The sequence below is a fragment of the Schistosoma haematobium genome, chromosome 4 (assembly GCF_000699445.3).
Source record: "Schistosoma haematobium chromosome 4, whole genome shotgun sequence".
Classification (NCBI taxonomy): Eukaryota; Metazoa; Platyhelminthes; class Trematoda; order Strigeidida; family Schistosomatidae; genus Schistosoma; species Schistosoma haematobium.
In genome coordinates this window covers 1,143,529-1,150,343 of record NC_067199.1, presented here as the reverse complement: position 1 = coordinate 1,150,343, position 6,815 = coordinate 1,143,529, and positions in this window count along the sequence as shown.

The following is a 6,815-nucleotide window of genomic DNA, read 5'->3' as shown; positions in this document are numbered from 1 at the left end:
CTTCGGTAATAAGATGCTCGGCATCCTCAAGGTCGTGCGGTCAATATTTCTGAAGGAATGTTCACATGGATATTGCCTTCGAATTGGCTTGTGAAGCACTCAAATGTAACGAAGTTCCAGTAGGATGTGCTTTTGTTTATAATGGAGAAGTAATTGCATCTGGTCGCAACGAAGTAACTCATTAGTAGGAGTTTTGTGATTTCTAGGTGAATGCAACTAGAGATGCTACTCAACATGCCGAGATGGTTACTATTAGACGGCTGGAACAATGGTGTCGAAATAACGAAAAAGAGCTTGACAAGGTTTTGACCGAATGCGACCTTTTTGTTACAGTGGAACCCTGCATTATGTGTACGGCTGCTATATGATCAGTTTCAAAGTGTTTTAAGTGGTTCTGGGTGGAATAGAAGTTTTCGCTTAGCGAATGTAGCGATAAATAAATACTCAAAATCAGTAACACTGTACGTCTTTGAAATTTAATGCTGACTACATTACTTTTAATGTACTCACCCAGCTGAAGGCGCTCAGTGATGCATCTGCACCAGATCACGATTGGCACTCCGAGCTCAGCTTATCCTGCAATCTCTGGCCAATTTAGACCAGTCACCTCTCCATATATTTATGACATATCAAATATATCTTCGAAACTCTTCGCCTCTTACTTTTTATTTCACTGGGTGAGCACGATTCAATTATTGAGTGTTACTGATTAAATTGTTGTCAAACTACAAATACTTGTGGCATTCTTCACTGGTGAGCCGACGTGATCTGGTACACCGACTCGTAAACTGTAAGTCTTTTCCTATTAGGAAGTTCATATATCATTACTCTACCTAAATTTTTATATATTGTGATATTTTTTCATATTTTTGGATCTTTTTTCCCTCGTTCATTCATGTACTTCATCTTCGCCATAACAGAACAGACTCCTAAGGTACTTAAGATCAAGACTTTGACACCACCCTCATTCTAGCTAGTGCCATGCTGGCTGGACAACATCAAAGCCTGGTTCTGCTACATAGAGGCTGACCTCTACGAGCATTGAATGACCGATGCACGCGCACAATTCCTCGTAGTGGTCAAGGCACTAACACGCGAATTCTGCAGGTACAGACACCTAGTACGTTTACTAGTGATGTTTCGGAACCTTATGAAACTGTAAAACGGCCTATTCTGAAACGCGGGAATCTAACAGATCAACAAAGGTTGGATCAACTCCTTAATAACATCGATCTTCAACATGGCTCGGCAACGGACGTGTTGTTACGAATGAGCGATGTAATTGATCAAAGGACTTTCGACGATGACCTGTTTAAACAAATGCTTTTGTCTAACCTTCCTCAAGAGGTGCAAGCTGTACTTGTCTCGATTCGAAACAATACAGTAGACGAGCTGGCTGAATCTGCAGACCTCAATCTGGAGATAACCAAGTCTCCTAACTCCGATGTTTCTACAGTCAACGAAAAACCACAAGCGACACACAATGACATTACGGAACTATGTCATACGTTGACACGTTACCTTCGTATTCATAATGACCGTGAACGATCGCAAACCTGTAAAAGGAGTTCTTCACGTAAACGATCTGTCGCTAGCCCATGAGGGACAGATTACCCCGACTGGTGCTGGTATCACAATCAGTAAGGAAGATCTCGAAACAACAGTAAACCCTGTAATTTTCAGAACTCCAAACCGACCGACATTAAAAACGTTTCAGGAAACTTCCCGGCCGGTACGCTTTAACGGCAACCATAACCGGTGAACATAGCCATCTATTAAACGTCACTGATGTGATTGCGAAAATTGGCTACCTCGTCGATGACGGAGCACAAGCTAGCGTTCTTCCGGCAAATTCTAACGACCGATTGCACGAACCCGTTTTAAACTTACTGTCGTCAAACGGAAAACCGATCATCACATATGGTAAGCAGTACTTCTATCTTAAGGTGGGTTTACGCAGACCCATCCACTGAATTTTCGTTTTCGCAGACGTTTCTATGCCAACCATCGATACAGACTTGCTACAATATCATAATTTACTAATCGACACGCACAAATGTAGGTTAGCAGTCGGAAACAATAATTTGTCTGTTTGTGTAACTTCTTCTGATTGTAGACTATCCTCAGTCATAGTAAGGCACACGATCGATCCATACTACCAACATATACTCGATAAGTACCCTGCGCTATACCAAACGCAACCGAAATTTCAGTGCGTAACCAGCAACGTTACATGTCACAACACGACTACAGGATCCCCTGTATTTTCGAAAGAGCGCCGACTACCTCTCGAAAAACTGAGATTTGCTAAAAACGAATTCGATCACGTGATGGATTGAGGAATCATCCAGCAATCTCAAACCCACTCCGCCCTGGGCCTTCATTTCTAGTTCCATCCAATTCTTGTTCATTTTTCTCATGTCTATCTCCATTTGTCGACGTAATGTGTTCTTTGGTCTTCCTCTTTTCCTTTGGCCTTGAGGATTCCATACGAGAGCTTGCCTTGTGATGCAGTTAGGTGCTTCCCTCAATATGTGTTCTATCCACTTTCAGCACTTCTTCCCGATTTCTTCTTCCTCTGGAATCTGGTTTGTTCTCTCCCATAGTAGTAGGCTGTTGCTGATAGTGTGTATCCAACGAATCCGAAGTTTTTGTTAAGACGGCTATTTATAAATACTTTTATCTTCTGGGTGATTACTTTCGTAGTTCTCCAAGGTTTCGCACCATACAGTAGAACTGTCTTGCCATTCGTATTGAAAATTCTCACTTTGGTGTTTTTTGACAGCTGCTTGGAGTTCCAGATGTTCCTCAGTTGTAAATATGCTGCTCTTGCTTTGCCGATCTGCGCCTTCACATCTGCATCAGATCCAACGTGTTCATCAATGATGCTGCCCAGATATGTGAAGGGTTTTACATCTTCAAAATCTTCGCCGTCAATTGTGATTGGATTGGTGCATACTGTGCTGTATCGGAAAATCTTGCTTTACCCTTTGTATATATTGAGACCTACTGCTGCTAAGGCTGCTGCCACACTGGTCATCTCCTGCACTTGTTGATGCGTTTGCGATAGGAGGGCCAGATCATCTGCGAAATCTAGATCGTCCAAATGCATTCTAACTATCCACTTTATCCCATGCTTCCTCTCAGATCACAACTGATTGATCACTGGGTGGTGATCAATGTCATGCTTGTCTAGTCCTTATTAGTGCAGATCGAATGCTATCGATCATGTCGCAATGTGGCCACCAGTCTAGGTGACTCGACACTGCGGGCACTATGTACTGAGATTTAGATGGTGGTTGGAGGTAATCTACAGGAAACCCTGGACACGGGTTTCGTGCTACTTGGTACTCGTCAGCAAGGTGTACCTGTAATCCTGAGGGAACAGGTGCTCCCTGGCGGATTCGATCACGTGTCACCCAGCTTCACAGTCAGAGACGTTACCACTGAGCTATCCGAGCCGCGACTGACCTCCTGTAGGACTGAGATGTAATCCCGATTGATTGATCACTGAGTGCTGATCAATTTCATGGGTGTCAGGTACACCCTGCTGACGAGTGCCAAGTAGCACGAAACCCGTGTTTAGGGTTTCCTGTTGACTACCTCCAACCATCACGTGGCTTCAATAAAGCGCACTCAATGTCGAGTCATCTAGACTAGTGTCTGCTTTGCAAATCGGTCGATAGCATTGAATGAGCACTAAGAAGGACTTGACACACATGACATTGACCACCACTCAGTGATCAATCAATTGTGACTCAAAACAACTGTCAATTAATATCAAAGTGTGAATCTTCAATACGAACTTCAAGACAGTTCTATTGTATAAAGCTGAAACTTGGAGAACTATTGCAACCATCATTAAAAATGTACAGGTACTTATAAACCTTTCACTCTTGGCTCCTTTAGGTATAGGCAATCATGTCATCATAGCCTTGTAGCGACCGAACAACCAATAGTCGGATGGAACAACGGACTAACGAACTAAAATTTATTCGATTAGACCAGACCACGTTCCTCTGTATAACTCACAACGCGTTTTTGAGATACTCGTATTATATTATATCAAAACACAAACTCTGTGCTCAATATAAACGGTTCTAATTTAGAAAACAGAACAAATTACATCAAAAGTACAAAATACCTCAAACGGTACAGCCTGTGCTATACAGTCAGAAGTTTCTCTAACGCAAAGTAGCGCGCTAAACAATAAAAGAGACAGTTAATACTAAGGGGTTTGATACCTGAGAATCAATACAAATATTCCCAACAAGATGGGATCAAATATCTATCCGCAGGGATTCCAGCAATCCTCCCAAGCAGACAATCAAGAGGTTAACAATCACACACTGAACCACGCCGTGACCTTCAGCTTAGTCAAACACGACCTTACTGTCAATGGTCCGGCAACATGCAATGATAACTTAGGCAACAAAAGATAAGTCTTTAATCAAAATCACATGATAAAAGATCAGACGAGGAAGACTGAAGAACAAAAGATATGGTTAAACGAGATCTGAACAAAGGTTAAAATACACGATAGGGAGAAGGAACAAATAAATGACAATACTGTTCAACAAAGAAGCTGCAGAGGGATTTTCATCGTTCTCTTTCCGTTACAGCCTTCAATTTTATCAGCACAATTGAACTAAGACATCCTACCAACAACAGGCGTTGGATATGTCAGCTTCACAGGGCAATCCGGAGCAGGTGGACTGGGAATTTCACCCTCAACTTGATGTGGATGCTCATTAGGATTCCTCAATGCACAGAATTTTATGTGCTACAAAGTAGTCTGTTCCGCAAACGTTCCTCAGGAACTACAAGCAATCTACAGTCATCAAGAATCGCACTCTTCGTTTGCCAAGCCACAAAAGGCACCACTCGGTGGAACACAAGCGAACTGATAACAATGGTGCATACAAGCAATCCAAACAAGCAAGGAAACAGTGCACAAAGGCAGGAAGAGAAGACAGGTTTCAATACCAGGCAAAGCTTATCGATAGATTTGTATCGGACCCGAAAAGCTTATTCCACCACGCAGTCTCTCTTTGACGGGCCGAACCCGGAGTTCCCTGACTGCTAGGTCCTAATGGCTTGACCAACAACGACGCTGATGCCTCTGACCCTCTGGTAGAACAGTACTTTTAGACATTTCAACCGACCCACGCTAACCACATTGATAAAAGCTTCACCTGCAACTCCATAGGACTCTCGTAAGAGAACCTGAGATCTGGCTTCGTGTATCGGAAACCGCAGCATTTAAACAGAGACACTTTGTGGTGGCGTTGGTCTCTAACCACGCGAGCTTTGAAGCTGAGCGTATAATTATTAGGAAGATTGACATTCAATACGTAACACTAAGAGAAGGTCAACAATAGTGAATGCGGGAACAATTGATCGGTATGGCATAGCTCAGCCATGCAGACGTGGTCATCGGTGTAACAAACCCCTATTCACATTAAAATATATTATTCTATCCTCAACCTAAATGTGTTTTTCAGAAGTGCTAAATATCGTATTGCTGATGGTTACGATACGAGATAATGATGTGACGTCCATGTAATATCTTATGAACTAGGTAATCACGTCATGACAAATCCACAATTTTGGGATCAGGTCTACCATAATGGTGACAAAGATGAATGTGCTATTACCGAACCAGACCATTATTCCATAAATTATCCTGACCCGGATATGGTCCATTTTACTTTACTGAGGGAAGCAGCTTTAACCTTGGCAACACCGCATAGTGCTGTTCTCACATTCGCTAAGTCGAGGCAGCTCGATGGTACTCCTCTCAATGCCCCCAAGAATTGTGGAGTCCCTGGTATGCGACGGCATACGTAACTACTTACTATCCATGAACTTCTTTTCACCCAGACAGCACGGTTTCAGAAAGGGTTACTCTTGTATAGCCAACCTACTGACTTCCGTGGACAGATGGACAACCGTCTTTAATCATAAGGGGAAGGTTGACGTTGTATATCTTGACTTCGCATTAGCTTTTGATAGGGTTAATTATATGTCTTATCAGTAAGTTCAAACGATTGGGTATCAAATTACCTTTAGTTGATTGGCTTACTTCGGATTTAATTTCACTTTCTCTCCGGCTATGGAATATCCTAGTGGGATCTCCCAGCCATCAGTGCTAGTGGGGAAAATCGGATGTATTTGAACACAAAATTACAGAACCTCTTAGTGAAATTTGAGAACTATACACTAAATGCTTAATTTGCAAAAATATAAATCAATTGTCTCAAACTTGACTGTTCCTCTTGCAAATGGCAATCAATCGTCGCAGACTTTATTAGTCTTTCGATTCCACGCCAATCATTCTTTGTTCTCGTTCTCTTTTCCTTGATCTTCCAAACCTTCTGCCTCCATGCATTTCACTTTTGACTGATGATACACACCACTTATATCTGTCGACATCAGTAGCACGCACCACACTGGGAAATCTTCCCTCCTTGATTTACATGAACGATATTCCATAGCAGGTGTTGTCAGATTTATTACTCCTCGCCGATGAGGTGAAACTCTGGAGAGAAGTTTGCAACGAAGAGGATTATCTGGCACTTCAGGAGGATCTGAGTGGACTTTAAAGTTGAGCAGATGACAACGGACTTACCTTTAATACTTCAAACTGTAAAGTAGTCCATCTGTGACGTGTTACAGGTTACAAATACAACTTAGGCAACTCACCTTTAGAGGTATCTCAAGTTGAAAAGATCTGGGAATGTTGGTACCCTATGATCTGAAGTCTTATACTAACTACGACAAAAATGCCTTCCAAGCAAACGTTACACTAATGA